This window comes from Salvelinus sp. IW2-2015, linkage group LG30, assembly GCF_002910315.2.
Source record: "Salvelinus sp. IW2-2015 linkage group LG30, ASM291031v2, whole genome shotgun sequence".
NCBI lineage: Eukaryota > Metazoa > Chordata > Actinopteri > Salmoniformes > Salmonidae > Salvelinus > Salvelinus sp. IW2-2015.
In genome coordinates this window covers 4,351,482-4,368,212 of record NC_036869.1, presented here as the reverse complement: position 1 = coordinate 4,368,212, position 16,731 = coordinate 4,351,482, and the positions used below count along the sequence as shown (strand labels likewise).

Genomic DNA, 16,731 nt, shown 5'->3' with positions numbered 1-16,731 from the left:
AGGGTAGGACATGAGCCCACCGAATCCAGTCGGTCAGAACACGCAAGCGGTACGTACTTACAGGCCCGCCGGGCATGAGGAAGGCGCGGTTCCGCCTAACGCCCAAGGCTCGATGTCCGAGTCCCACCTCCCATAGACCACTGGCGAAGGCTATCAGCCTCGAGGCGGGGATGATGGGAGTGGGCTCCGGTGGTCCTATCCTCCGTGTCGTAAAAGGCGACGAACAGTGCGTCAGCCTTTACGTTTTGGAAAACCGGGTGTTCTGTAGGACAACGTGAACCTAAACACGGTTCTTGTTTGTGAAAAACATGGCCCACCTTGCCTGACAGCGGGTTCAGTCTCCGAGCTGCGGCGAATATACTCCAGAATCTGGTGTCGGTCCAGATGAGAAAAGGGCTTAGCCCCCCCCAGCAGTTGTCTCCACACCTTCCAGAGCCCTGCCAACCGCTAACAACTCCCGATCCCCACATCAATAGTTACGTCCTGCTCGCGGCTGCTACTGAAGCTTACTAGAGAAAAAGCGCAGGGGCGGAGTTTTGGTGGCGTACCCGAGCAGCTGTGATAGCACGGCACCACCCCAGCCTCGGACGCGTCCACCTGCACTATGAAGTGGCTAAGAGGGATCCGGATGCGCCAACAGGGGAGCATGCCGTTTGAAACAGGCCTTCACCTGTTGAAAGCTCCGTCCGCCACGCTGACTCCACCGCAACCGCACCGGGCCCCCTTTACAGGAGCGATGGGAGCCGCTACCTGACCAAAAACCCCGGAAATCTCCGTAGTAGTTGGCAAACCAAAACCCGCTGCACCTCTTTCACCGTGGGTTTGGAGTCGGCCAATTACGCACGGCCTTATGCGGTCACATCTCGCACCACCACCCCCCTGAGGTGGAAAATGCGATATAACAGGAGCGAGACGGCTTGTTGGAGAACAAACACTTCTTCAGCCTTGAAAACGTATAGGTCATGCTCCAGCAAGTCTGGCAAGCACTTTGGGCGCACCAGAGATACATGGCGGGCGGCTTGGAGTAGTTGAAGTAGAATCAAATGTCATCCGATATACACAACTACCCACCTGCACGTGCAGGTCCCTGAGAATGTTCGTCTACAAAGCGATTGGAAACAGCTGGAGCATTCTTAACCCATACGGCATGTGACGCAGTATCTCATAGTGGCCCGATGTGGTACTAAATGCGGTTTTCCACTCGTCTCCTTCCGTACGCCCAGGCTGTACGCGCTCCATTTTTTTTTTTTTTTTGAAGGTCCAGTTTTGTAAAGAACTGGCGCTAGCGCTGTTAAATGATTCGCACCGGCCGAAGCGATGAGAGGTAGTGGGTAACTAAACCCCACTGTGATTGGCATTTAGACTCTATAATATCATACAGCGGACGCAAAACCTCCCCTGCCTTCTTCCTTCAAACAAAAAGAAAACTCGAGGAGACGGGTAGAGATGGAGGGCCGAATGAAACCCCTGTCCAGAGACTCGGCGCGACCATATGTCTCAATAGCCACCGTCTCCTCTTGGGACAAAGGGTACAACGTGACTCTTGGAAGCGCAGCGTTAACCTGGAGATCTATCCGCACAATCCCTACCGGTTCGATGTGGTGGTAATTTCGTCGCTTTCTTTTTAACAGAAAGCGATTGGCCAAATCGGCTACTCGGGGGGATGCGCACCGTGGAACCCTGGTCTGGACTCTCCACCGACGTGGCACCATGGAAACTCCCAGACACCTTCCAAGAAACACTCCTCTGACCACACCTGGAGAAACCCTGTCTCCACGAAAATACTGGGATATTTGTGCCGGCCCAACCAGGGAATACCCAGCACCACTGGAAACGCAGGCGATCAATAATAAAAGAGACTGAATTAGCTTCCCTATGACTTCCCCTGCGTCACCATGTCCAGGGGAACTGTGGCCTCCCTGACCAACCCTGACCCTAAATGCCGGCTATCTAAGGAGTGCTACGGGAAAGGGAGAATCTATCGGCACAAGCGGAAACGGCCCAACTCTCGGGCGATGATCCGCGATCCATAAAGTTCCCAGCTGCACCTGAATCGACTAAGTGCCCTATGCTGGGGAAAGAGGGAAAAAAAATCAAGGAAAAAAATTGAGCAAACATGTGACCGACAGGGGGTTTTCTGAAGTGAGTTTCGGTGCTGACTCACCTGGGGTGATCGAGAAGGCGTTCCGCCTGACATCTCGACTCCCAGACAGACCCCCAGACCGATCGGGCCGTGTGTCCTCTCCGACCACAGCTGGTGCAGGGGAGGCCTCCTCCTCGCGATACCCCTAGGCGCGGCCCCTCCAACTCCATCCGGGATGGGAGCCGGGGCGTGGGTGGTGGAACGCACAGGACCCTCTCCGAACGCCCGCCGGGCAGCCCAGCAGATTTTTGTCCAGTCGGAGGACATGTTCGATAAGCTCATCCAAAAGACAGAGGCGATGTCCTCGACACGGCTAAGCTTCCCTGCGGAACTACTGTGTAGATGGGAGTGTCCTCCCGGAGACTAACACCGGTAGTGGTCTATAAAGATAAGGGCTGTCGGTTCCATCCCTGATCCCGAGGCAAAAGGTCGCGGAACTCCAAGCGGCGAAATCCCTGTGGGCCGCTCCTCTTCTCCTGCTGAGATGAAATAGTCTCTCACCCGCGCTCGGCCTTCTGGGGGGTGGTCAAATCACGGCACGAAAACGACGGGTAAACTCCGGGTAGTGCTCCTTCGCTGAGTCGGACCATTCCAGACTGCGTTGGCCCACTCCAGAGCAACGACCGTCAGGCCAAGGAGACGAGGACACTCACCCTCTCCGCTCCCCGAGGGAAGTGGGGCGAACAGTGGCCAGGTATATTGGCTCCAGCTGGAGTAAGAACCGCTGGCACCCTGCCCGCCGCTCCATCATATATGCCCTCGGGAGCGTAAGGACGGGCGCGCTGGAGCCGGGGATGGAGAGTCCTGAGGAGGGGAGCCGAGAGTGGAAGAGAGGAGCCCACTCCTCTCCTACCCATCGGGCTCCATTCTCTCCATCATCTGGTCCATGGCTGGATCCGATCCGGATGGAGGACGGTGGGTGTGGTGGAGATATAGGAAACTCGTTCCTCCATCGAATGGGAGAGGGTTGGCTTGCTGTCTCTGCTGACTCCATTTGGGGGTGGCGGGATTCTGTAACGCTCTGAGTGTCGGGAGTGCGAAGTCAGACGCAGGAACAGCAGAGCTTCAATATGTTGAGTCTTTTAATACTCAACATTGCAAACGCAATGTCCAACACGGAACGTACTGGGTGTCACAACAACGGTACCAACGACAACGATAAAACAAACCGCAGTCCACAATAAATAACATCCACTCCCGAAATCCCAAAAGCCACAATGAAAACAATCCGTCGGCACAAAAGAAGCGTAACGGGCTGGCTGACTAAATAAAGCCACACTAAATTAACAATTAAACTGAACACAGGTGATACAATGATAAACACATAAGGAGGGGAGAAAAAGAGTCAGTGGCAGCTAGTAAGGCCGGTGACGACGAACTCGCCGACGCCACCCGAACGGGAAGGAGAGCCTGCCTCGGTTGAAGTCGGCGTGCAGCAATGCCTTTTTTGGACAGAAAGTTTCATGGATTTTTGCAATGTTACGTAGATGGAAAAAAGCTGTCCTTGAAACAAGTCTTGATATGTTCGTCAAAAGAGAGATCAAAGGGTCCAGAAGTAACGCCGAGGTCCTTTCACAGTTTGTATTTGAAGACGACTTTTACAACCATCAAGATTAATTGTCAGCATTTCACAGAAAATCTCTTGTTCTTGGGACCTAGAACAAGCATCTCTGTTTTGTCCGATTAAAAAGTAGAACGTTTTTCAGCCTTCCACTTCCTTATGTCTGAAACACAGGTTTCTAAGGCGAGAGCAATTTTGGGGCTTCACACATGTTTCATTGAAAATGTACAGCTGTGTGTCAATCCGCATAACAGTGAAAGTTAACTTATTGTTTTTCGAATGACATCCCAAGAAGGTAAAATATATAGTGAAAACAATAGTGGTTCCTAAAACGGAACCTTGAGGAACACCGAATAGTACAGTTGATTTGTCAGAGGACAAACCATTCCACAGAGACACTGAATATCAATTTCCTGAACAGATAAGCATCTAACCAGGCACGAACTTGCGTGTAGAGACCAATTTGGGTTTCCAATCTCTCCAAAAGAATGAGTTTGGTGATCGATGGTATCAAAGGCAATCTAAGGAGTCTAGGGAGCACGAGGACAGATGGCAGAGCCTCGGTCTGACGCCATTAAAAGGTCATTTACGCACCTTCACAAGTGAAGTCTCAGTGCTATGATGGGGTCTAAAACCAGACTGAAGCATTTCGTATACATTGTTTGTCTTCAGGAAGGCAGTGAGTTGCTGCGCAACAGCTTTTTCTAAAATCTTTGAGAGGAATGGAAGATTCGATATAGGCCGATAGTTTTTTATATTTTCTGGGTCAAGGTTTGGCTTTTTCAAGAGAGGCTTTATTACTGCCACTTTTAGTGAGTTTGGTACACATCCGGTGGATAGAGAGCTGTTTATTATGTTCAGCATAGGAGGGCCAAGCACAGGAAGCAGCTCTTTCGGTAGTTTAGTTGGAATAGTCTGTCTGGACAATTGTTCCTTTATGATCCAGTCAGGTCATTACAATACTTATGTAAATAAGATATTTCAGTTTTTATTTTTAATAAATTAGCTAACTTTCTAAAACCCTGTTTTCATTTTGTTATTGTGGGGTATTGTGTGTAGATTGATGAGGATTTTATTTGATCCATTTTAGAATAAGGCTGTAACGTAACAAAATGTGGAGAAAGTCAAGGGGTCAAAAGTTTAGTGTTTGGTCCCATATTCCTTGCACACAATGACTACATCAAGCTTGTGACTCTATAAACTTGTTGGATGCATTTTCTGTTTGTTTTGTCTGCACTTTCACCTCATAGTCATTGTATAATTTCAAATCTGAAGAGTACTGAGCCAAAACAACAAAACATTTGTCACTCTCCCAATACTTTTGTAGCTCACTATATTTGCATTTGCGACTAATTATCGGTGTCCATATTCATGAAGGCTCTGAGTAGGAGTGCTGATCTAGGATCAGGTCCCCCCTGTCCATGTAATCTTGTTCATGTTGATCCAAAATAAATAACTGATCCTAGAGCAACACCTATTCTGTAACACTTTATTAATACATGCCCTGCTTCCCACTCTTTTCTCCTGAAGGGGGCAGTAAGAGTCTGTATGTTCTTCTTGGAAAGGTAGGTTGTCGCAGCCAGGATATACAATTGAGTCAAACTAATAGATATGGAGTAAAAATCCACCAGATCGATTGCTTCTATCTCTCTCCACCTGCCTTGCCATCAGCTAGGCTACTGTACCCCTGAGCCAGCTGGACTAGTGTGTAGTATGAGACTACAGAACTGAGGGAGAAAGGATGGAAGACTGTGTATTTCTTATTTATCACAGAGATTTTTTGGGGCTCCTGATGCATTTGTATAATTGATGGTCTGACAAGAATGTATGCTGTGAGATTTAATTGGGAAGACTTTGAGTTAAAAAGCGGGCCCTGGTTTCCTGTCTCCACAGCTAACTGTCAGCCAGTCCAAGGATTCCACCGCCTTCCGCTGTGCTGTCACTTTGCTCTCTGTTTTCTCAATGTCACATTGGGTCTTGTTTGTCAACCTTCTTAAGATGTCTCCACGTCAATATGATTGCTGCACTGACAAGTCACTATGAGCATGGTTGAGGACTCTTTTTGTACGCTAGGCATGTTTTTCATCCATCTCCGAGGAGAAATGGAACTCAGCAGACAAGGAACGATATTTTGACTCGAACTGAAGCAGTGTTTTATTTGACTGCTCGTCAAAGTTGTGTGACTATATCCCTCTAAAACTCCAGCATTGTGTGTGGTGTACTAAAACACACTACCATGGTATGAGATATTCTCCTAGTCTTATTATACACTGTGTCCTGGGTGTGTGTTGTGTTGAAATTGTATGGGGTAAGCTGAAGCACATAAATCTCTCTCTCTCTCTCTCTCTCTCTCTCTCTCTCTCTCTCTCTCTCTCTCTCTCTCTCTCTCTCTCTCCCCTCTCTCTCTCTCTCTCTCTCTCTCTCCTCTCTCTCTCTCTCTCTCTCTCTCTCTCTCTGTCTCTGTCTTCTGTCTCTGTCTCTGTCTCTGTCTCTCTCTCTCTCTCTCTCTCTCCTCTCTCTCTGTGTTGCGTGCAGTTCCTCCCCAGTTCTTGATAAAATAAAGTTATTTTTGATAGCGGCGCCATGTAAAATGTAGAGAATAAGAGGGCTAGTGATAAATATTGAATATGGGTGCGTCTTGGAAGGCCTCTTGGAAGTAGTGCACTAGGGTGCTATTTGAGACAGAGCTAAGGAGATGGAAGCTCACAGGTATAATGGTGTTGCTCACTGCTTTTAGGCTACCTTAAGACTGCTGASGAAATGTTCAGGAAACTATAAACTACGGTTATATAGCCTAGTTTTTACAAATAGGCCCTACTTCATTTGAACAAAATTAAAGTTTTACAAAGGCAAGTCATTTGACAACACAATGACTGTTGCTGTTGTGGTTGCCATCCTAAATGTTCAGTTAGCTATAGAGTTGCCTATGGATGTTACAAATTGGTGATTTTTGTGAGCGGCACTCGAGTGCTTTGTCCAAGGAGTTTACTCCTGCAAAGCCCACAAATAATAACTCAAATAGATCTGCATTAACCGTTGCAGTCCAAAGGGTTTCTGTAGTGAACCATGCCTAATGCCTTGCCTTTAGAACTGGTCTCTCTGTATTCTGTAATTACACCGTCCTTACTCACAGGAACTGGCATAAGCATAACTTGCCTGTGTCCCAAATGGCACCCTATTCCCTATATAGTGCACTACTTTTAACGAGAGCCCCATGTATGGGATGTACTCGTAGCCCTTGTTATATTCACTCATTTCTCTCAGACTTGCATCCCCCACTTTGCAGGCTAATGCAGGTTAAGTGCTGGGCTGTCCTGCGGTCATCATGACAGAATAAGGAGATTGGGTTTACTGTACATCAACTAGTGGGACGTCAACGGATGTATTTTAATTAGCCAGTGTAAAAATGAGCTGTTGAGCAATGTAGTTGTTGCTGTTTATTCCCTCTGTAAAGTGTATGGAGACTCTGTGACGATGCACTTTAAATCAAATGTGACTTGACCTGTTCATAATGGCATAGGGTGGTCAAGTGGTCTAAGTCGCTGCCTCCAGATCTCATATACCGCTGCAGTATGGGTTTGAATACGGCCCACTGCTATTTCAGCACACTCTCTCCTCTAGCTCTACCTCTGTCCTATCCTATAAACAAGCACAGAAAATAATAATAACTGACTAACTTGTTCATATGTGTTGCAGGGCCGAGGTGGGAACCATCTTTGCTCTGAGCTGGCTCATCACATGGTACGGCCACGTCCTTTCTGAGTTCCGTCATGTTCTCAGGCCATATGACTTCTTCCTGGCTTCACACCCACTCATGGCCGTCTACTTCGCTGCCGTGGTAAGAACCAATATTTAAGCTGTGACCTCTCTGTTTATAGAATAGAGTAATGTGGAATAAAATACTAGAATAGAATGGATAGGTTATTGTCCATTTTGTAAGGAATAGAAATGTGTCTTGTGCCATACTCTGTACTTAAATCCTTGTTTTCAGAGCATCTCTCTCTCATCTGCTTCCAAGTTGTCTGCTGGACATAATTCTTTTTGGGGGGCAGTATGTATTTTCTATAAGTGAGCGACAGTCATTTGGGCATTTTACAATCTGAAGTGAATTTAGAGATGCATTCTTATTTGTGGGACAGTAGTTGCTAATGAACAACAAAACACTCATTAGTCTGCACATTCCACTAAGCGCTTATTAGATGGTATTGGGGAAACGATATCTCGCCAAACTTCAAACGTGTGTTTCTCGCTCGGCCCTTTGTAAATGGAGTTGTTTTGTGACTACTTGTCAGCAGCAACGGAAAACAAAACAAAAAGTTTTTTAAAAAGGCAAGGATTTCTCTTTTCTTACGTGCACAACACACACACACAACCACACACACACACACACACACACACACACACACACACACACACACACACACACACACACACCACACAACACACACACACACACACACCACACACACACACAACACACACACACACACAACCACACACACACACACACACACACACACACACACACACACACAGAGGAATCCAGGGCACTTTGTTGTAGCTAGACCAGTTAATTAAACAACTCTAATGAACTCACCAGAGGTTTGGTGTGGAGTACGGCTGTGTTTGTGCTAGATTGCTTTTAAATGGCCCCTTTCTTACTCCATAAGCCTATCCCCTGCTAGATACTGGAGCTGCACACAAACCAAAGGGGGGCGAGGCCTTTTGAAGTCGGAGATACAAGGCAGTCAGGAAATGTAGTTCATCCTGGCCTCTTATGTTACTAGACACAGGGAGGCTTAACCCTTTCAGTCTGCGCCGTGCCAAAACCCTGTACCGTTACTCACCCGTACTAAAACCCCTGCTACCGTTACTCACCCGTCTAAAAACCCTGTACCGTTACTCACGCTGCTAAAACCCTGTACCATTACTCACCGTCTAAAACCCTGTACCGTTACTCACCGGGCCTAAACCTGTACCGTTACTCAACCCGTCTAAACCCTGTACGTTACTCACCCTGCTAAAACCCTTGTACCAGTACTCACCCTGGCTAAAACCTGTACCGTTACTCACCGGGCCTAACCCTGTACCGTTACTCACCCGTCTAACCCTGTTACCGTTTACTCACCGGCGCCTAAACCCGTACCTTACTCAACCCATCTAAAACCGCGTCCATTACTCACCGGGCCTAAACCCTGTTACCGTTACTCACTGGGCCTAAACCCTGTACCGTTACTCACCGCTAACCGTACCATTACTCACCGGGCCTAAACCCTGTACCGTTACTACGGGCCTAACCCTGACCGGTTATCACCGGCTAAACCCTGTACCATTACTCACTAAGCCTAAACCCTGTACCGTTACTCACCCCATCTAAAACCCTGTACCATTACTCACCGGGCCTAAACCCTGTACCATTACTCCACGCGGCCTAAACCTGTACCTTTACTCACCGGGCTAAAACCCTGTACCATTACTCACTAAGCCCTAAACCCTGTACCGATTACTCACCTCTAAAACCCTGTACCGTTACTCACCGCTATAAAACCCTGTACCATTACTCACTGGGCCTAACCCATAGTAACCCGTTACTCCAACCCATCTAAAAACCCTGTCACCATTACGTCACTAGGGCCAAAACCTGTAACCAACAGTTACTCAAACCCCATCTAAAACCCTGTACCATTACTCACCGAAGCCAAAACCCTGTACCAGTACTCTACATAAACCTCTAAAACCCCTGTCATATCACCGGGTACCTCTGTACCATCCTAAGCAACACCCCTGAGCTAAGTACCGACTCACTTACCTAGATACTATACCCATCTAAAACCCTTGTACCATTATACTCACCGGGCCTAAACCCTGTACCGTTAACTACCACATCCACTAAAACCCTGTACCATTACTCACTGGGCGCTAAACACCTGTACCGTTACTCACCACATCTAAAACCCTGTCACCAATGTACTCACACGGGCCCTAAACCCTGTACCGTTTACGCACACCATCTAAAACCCCTGTACCATTATCACTATATGGGCCTAAACCCTAGTACGTTAACATTGCACACCAACTCACACACTAAACCCTGGTACCATTTCAGCTAACCCTGAACCAGGCGCTAACCCTGTACCCGTTACTCACCGCCATCAAAAACCACTGTTACCGTTACAACACCGGCAATCTAAACCCTGTACCATTACTCACCGGAGCCATAAACCCTGTAGTTACTCACCCATCGTAAAAACCCTGTACCATTACTCACTGGGCCTAAACCCATCGTACGTATACTCCACCCCATCTTAAAACCCTGTACCATTACTCACCGGCCTAAACCCGTACCCTGTTACTCAACCCATCAAACACCCTGTAACCATTACTCACTGGGGCCTAAAACCCTGTAAACCGTTCACTCACCCATCTAACCCTGTGTTACCATTACTCACCGGGCCTAAACCCTGTACCGTTACTCACCCATCTAAAACCCTGTACCATTACTCACCGGGCCTAAACCCTGTACCGTTACTCACCGGGCCTAAACCCTGTACCGTTACTCACCGCACATCTCCTGGAACAGAAAAGAGTCTGGGGTATGAGTCTGCTGAGGTAGATGGTAGATTTAGATTTTAGTCATTTGGCAGACGCTCTTATCCAGAGTGACTTACAATTAGTGCACTCATCTTAAGATAGTTAGTTCAGACAACCAGTACTTATCAGCAAAGTCAGTGCTAGTAGGAAAAGTGCATTTAAAAAATATATATAATTGGTATGTTGGTCTACTATGTATGTCGATTTGAAACATCTTAACTAAGGATATATATATATWTTTTTTAGGGCTACATCAGCTTTAATATTGCAGATAGATTGTACCTTCCATCAATGTAATTGACTGCATCACTTCCAATCTCCAATATATATTTTTTGCAAATATATACAGTACCAGTCAAAATATTGTACTTATTTCAGGGTTTTTCTTTATTTTTACTATTTTCTACATTGTAGAATAATAGTGAAGATATCAAAACTATGAAATAACACATGGAATCATGTAGTAACCATAAACCTATTAAACAAATTAAAATATATTTGAGATTTTTCAAAGTAGCCACCCTTTGCCTCGATGACTGCTTTGCACACTCATGGCATTCTCTCAACCAGCTTCATGAGGTAGTCACCTGGAATGCATTTCAATTAACAGGTGTGCCTTGTTAAAAGTAATTTCTTTCCTTCTTAATGCGTTTCAACCAATCAGTTGTATTGTGACAAGTTAGGGATGGTATACAGAAGATAGCCCTATTTGGTAAAAGACCAAGTCCCTATTATGGCAAGAACAGCTCGAATAAGCAAAGAGAAACGACAGTCCGTTACTTTAAGACATGAACGTCAGTCAATCCGGAAGATTTCTTCAAGTGCAGTCGCAAAAARGATCAAGCACCATGATGAAACTGGCTCTCATGATGACTGCCACAGGAAAGGAAGACCCAGCTTCACGGAGTTCAAGTAACAGACACATCTCAAAATCAACTGTTCAGAAGAGACTGCGTGGATCACGCCTTCATAGTCGAAACCGTTACTAAAGGACATCTAATAATAAGAAGAGACTTGCTTGMGCCAAGAAACACGAGCAATGAACATTAGACCGGTGGAAATCTGATCTTTGGTCTGATGAGTCCAAATTTGAGATTTTTGGTTCCAACCGCCTTGTTTTTGTGAGATGCAAAGTAGGTGAACAGATTATCTCTGCAAGTGTTGTTTCCACCGTGAAGCATGGAGGAGGAAGTATGATGGTGTGGGGGTGCTTTGCTGGTGACACTGTCTGTGATTTWTTTAGAGTTCAAAAGGCACACTTAACCAACATGGCTACCACAGCATTCTGCAGCGTTATGCCATCCCATCTGGTTTGCGCTTATTGGGACTATCATTTGTTTTTCAACAGGACAATGACCCAACACACCTCCAGGCTGTGTAAGGGCTATTTGACTAAGAAGGAGAGTGATGTAGTGCTGCGTCAGATGACCTGGCCTCCACAATCACCCAATTGAGATGGTTTGGGATAAGTTGGACCCCAGAGCGAAGGAAAAGCAGCCAACAAGTGCTTAGCATATGTGGGAACTTCTTCAAGGCTGTTGAAAAAGCAGTTGAAGCTGGTTGAGAGAATGCCAAGAGTGTTTAAAGCTGTGATCAATTCAAAGGGTGGCTTACTTTGAAGAATCTCAAATATATTTTGATTTGTTCAACACTTTTTTTTGGTTACTACATAATTCGATATATGTTATTTCATAGTTTTGATGGCTTCACTATTATTCTACAAGGTAGAAAATAGTAAAAATAAAGAATAACCCTTGAATTAGTCGGTGTGTTCAAACTTTTGACTGGTACTGTACATGCATGCATACAGTTGAAGTCGGAAGTTTACATACACTTAGGTTGGAGTCATCAAACACTACACTAATTTCTTGTTAACAAACTATAGTTTTGGCAAGTCGGTTAGGACATGTACTTTGTGCATGACACAAGTCATTTTTCCAACAATTGTTTAAGGCTACAAGAAACGTTTGACCCAAGTTAAACAATTTAAAGGCAACACTACCAAATACTAGTTGAGTGTATGTAAACTTCTGACCCACTGGGAATGTGATGAAAGAAATAAAAGCTGAAAGAAATAATTCTCTCTACTATTATTCTGACATTTCACATTCTGAAAGTAAAGTGGTGATCCTAACTGACCTAAGACAGGGAATTTTTACTGGGATTAAATGTCAGGAATTGTGTAAAACTGAGTTTAAATGTATTTGGCTAAGGTGTATGTAAACTTCTGTACATACATACATAGATACGTACGTACATACATACATACATACATACATACATACATACATACATACATACATACATACATACATACATACATACATAACGAAGACCCAGCTTCACGGAGTTCAAGTAACAGACACATCTCAAAATCAACTGTTCAGAAGAGACTGCGTGGATCACGCCTTCATATGTCGAAACCGTTACTAAAGGACATCTAATAATAAGAAGAGACTTGGCTTGGCCAGAAACCACGAGCAAGAACATTAGACCGGTGGAAATCTGATCTTGTCTGATGAGTCCAAATTTGAGATTTTTGTGGTCCAACCGCCTGTTGTTTGTGAGATGCAAAGAGGTGAACAGATTATCTCTGCAAGTGTTGTTTCCACCTAAGCATGGAGAGGAAGTATGATGGTGTGGGGGTGCTTTGTGGTGACACTGTCTGTGATTTATTTAGAGTTCAAAAGCACACTTAACCAACATGGCCTCCACAGCATTCTGCAGCGTTATGCCATCCCATCTGGTTTGCCGCTTATTTGGACTATCATTTGTTTTCAACAGGACAATGACCCAACACACCTCCAGCTGTGTAAGGGTATTTGACTAAGAAGGAGAAGTGATGTAGTGCTGCGTCAGATGACCGGGCCTCCACATCAACCCAATTGAGATGTTGGATAAGTTGGACCCAGAGCGAAGGAAAAGCAGCCAACAAGTGCTTAGCATATGTGGACTTCTTCAAGGCTGTTAATGGAAAAGCAGTTGAAGCTGTTGATGAGAGAATGCCAAGAGTGTTGTTTTAAAGCTGTGGATCAATTCAAAGGGTGCTTACTGGGTGATGATGAGAATCTCAAATATATTTTGATTTGTTCAACACTTTTTTTTTGGTTACTACATATTATTCATATATGTTATTCATATTTTGTATGTGGCTTCACTATTATTCTACAAGTAGAAAATAGTTAAAAATAAAGAAAACCCTTGAATTATAGTTTCAGGTGTTTTTGTCAAACGTTGTTACGTTGTTACGATGCATGCATACAGTTGAAGTCGGAATATGTTACATACACTTAGGTTGAGTGATCACAAACACTACACTAATTTCTTGTTTACAAACTATAATTTTGGCAAGTCGGTTTGGGTAGACATGTATTTTGTGCATGACACAAGTCATTTTTCCAACAATTGTTTAAGCTACAAGAAACGTTTGACCCAAGTTAAACAATTTAAAGGCAACACTACCAAATACTATTTAGTGTATGTAATATTCTGACCACTGGAATGTGATGAAAGAAATAAAAGCTGAAAGAAATAATTCTTCTCTACTATTATTCTGACATTTCCATTCTGATAAGTAAAGTGTGATCCTAACTGACCTAAGACAGGGAATTTTTACTGGGATTAAATGTCAGGAATTGTGTAAAACTGAGTGTTAAATGTTTGGCAAGTGTGTAAATGTATATAGTGAACGTATATACTAGTACATACATACATAATGAATACATACATTACATACATACAATCATACAACATACATACATACATACATACATACATACATACATACATTACATATCATACAACATACATACATACATACATACATAACGTTGTGGTCGGAAGTTTACATACACGTAGTTGAGTCAATTAAAACTTGTTTTTCAACCACTCCACACATTTCTTATTAACGAACTATAGTTTTGCAAGTAGGTTAGGACATCTACTTTGTGCATCACACAATTAATTTTTTCAACATATGTTACATACAGATTATTTCACTTATAACTCACTGTATCACATTTCAGTGGGTCAAAGTTAACATACACCAAGTTGACTGTGCCTTTAAACAGCTTGGAAAATGAGTCAATTGGAGGTGTACCTGTGGATGTATTTAAGGTCTACCTTCAAACTCAGTGCCTCTTTGCTTGACATCATGGGAAAATCAAAAGAAACAGCCAAGACCTCAGAAAAAAATGGTAGACCTCCACAAGGTCTGTTCATCTTTGGGAGCAATTTCCAAATGCCTAGGTACCACATTCATCTATACAAACAATAGCCAAGTATAAACACCATGGGACCATGCAGCCATCATACCACTCAGAAGGAGACGCGTTCTCTCCTAGAGATGAATGTACTTTGTTGCAAAACAAATCGATCCCAGAACAACAGCAAAGGACCTTGTGAAATTCTGGAAGAACAGGTACAAAAGTATCATATCCACAGTAAAATGCATTCTATATCGACATAACCTCAAAGCCGCTCAGCAAGAAGAAGCCACTGTTAAAAAAACCGCCATATAAATAAGCCATACTACTTTGCAAGCTGCACGAGGACAAAGTGTTGTACTCTTTTGGAAAATGTCCTCTGGTCTGATGAAAAAAAAAAAATTTGCCATAATGACCATTGTTATGTGGAAAAAAGAGGGAGCTGCATCATCATGTTGGGGGTGCCTTTCTGCAGGAGGGACTGTGCACTTCACAAAATAGATAGCATCATGAGGAGAAAAATTATGGATATATTGAAGCAACATCTCATGACATCAGTCAGGAAGTTAAAGCTTGGTCTCAAATGGGTCTTCCAAATGACAATGACCCCAAGCATACTTCCAAAATTGTGGCAAAATGGTTTAAGGACAACAAAGTCAAGGTATTGGAGTGGCCATCACAAAGCCCTGACCTCAATCCTATAGAACATTTGTGGGCAGAACTGAAAAAGCATGTGCGAGCAAGGAGGCCTACAAACCTGACTCAGTTACACCAGCTCTGTCAGGAGGAATGGGCCAAAAATTCACCCAACTTATTGTGGGAAGCTTGTGAAAGGCTACCCGAAACGTTTGACCCAAGTTAAACAATTTAAATGCAATGCTACCAAATACTAATTGAGTATATGTAAGCTTCTGACCCACTGGAATGTCATGAAAGAAATAAAAGCTGAATTAAATATTTCTCTCTACTATTATTCTGACATTTCACATTCTTAACATAAAGTGGTGATCCTAACTGACCTAAGACAGGGAATTTTTACTTGGATTAAATGTCAGGAATTGTGAAAAACTGAGTTTAAATGTAACTTCCGACTTCAACTGAATACATATAATACATATACATACATAATACATACATACATACATACATACATACTAACATACATACATACAAACATACATACATACATACATACATACATACATACATACTATATGTACACATCTATTTTTAAAAAATATATTTACATTTTTTTACCTTCTAGCCTGACGACCCCTCCCCTAATTTGAGTAAACCAGTGAACAACAACGCTTAGGCTTCAACTTCCAGCGTATACATACTATATACATTTTACGGGCACAGTCTATTTACAATAGTTGTATTTGTTTTGTTTTTACTCCTGCCCTTCCTCTAGCCTCAACCTCTCACATCTTTTTCTTTCACTAACGTTCTGAACCTATATACGTTTTACGGACACAGTAGCTTTTACATTAGTTATCTTGCTATTAGTTGTTATTATTCCAACTTCAGCTCCATTCAACCCCTCCCATCTATCTCTTAAACCATCCATATCGGATTTCTATTTGCTATATATTTTTGAACTGTGCTGTGATGTTTCACAAAAGTTCTGATCCTTTCTATTTTCATCATTTCTTCAGATTGTATATAATTCTTGCAAAAGTGTATATTAGATTATTGATCAATTGACTATGACTTTCAAATCATCCAGCAGTGCTATTTGCAGAGATCCGGGTAATGCTCCAGGTAAATGTTGCAATTCTTCAGCCATTCCTGACCTTGTGACCAAAAACAAACCACATATGGACGAAGTACCAAAACAAATGATCTAATCATTCTGTCTCTTCCACAAAATCCGCAGAGCTGAGAAGGTCTTCAACAGTAGAAAAAAAGTGTAGCTAGACAAACTGTAACTACTGAATGGTTAATGGGACAACGCTAATATAATAACCTGCTAATATCGGTATTGTTTATAGATCGTCCTGCACAGGGAGAAAGAGGTGAAGCAAACGAGTGTAACATGGCCATGGTGTACCACATCCTGTCCCAGATCCCCAGGACCTGCCCTACGCAGAAGTCATCACCCAGGCCCACTGCCTCTTCACCCTCTACCCTCCCTCCCTGTTGGCCAAGCGAGCTGCTCTGCAGTCTCACAAGAGGTGAGTGGTCAGGGTCTCCCTGCATAATTTACCATACAATTTACCTTGGGGGCG

The 16,731-nt window shown here is 43.9% G+C and overlaps 1 pseudogene; it reads left to right on the top strand.

Annotated features, from left to right (window-relative positions):
* Positions 1–2,318: 2,318 nt before the first annotated feature.
* LOC139023256 (TBC1 domain family member 20-like) overlaps positions 2,319–16,731 on the top strand; it is a 29,055-nt pseudogene continuing 14,642 nt past the window's right edge.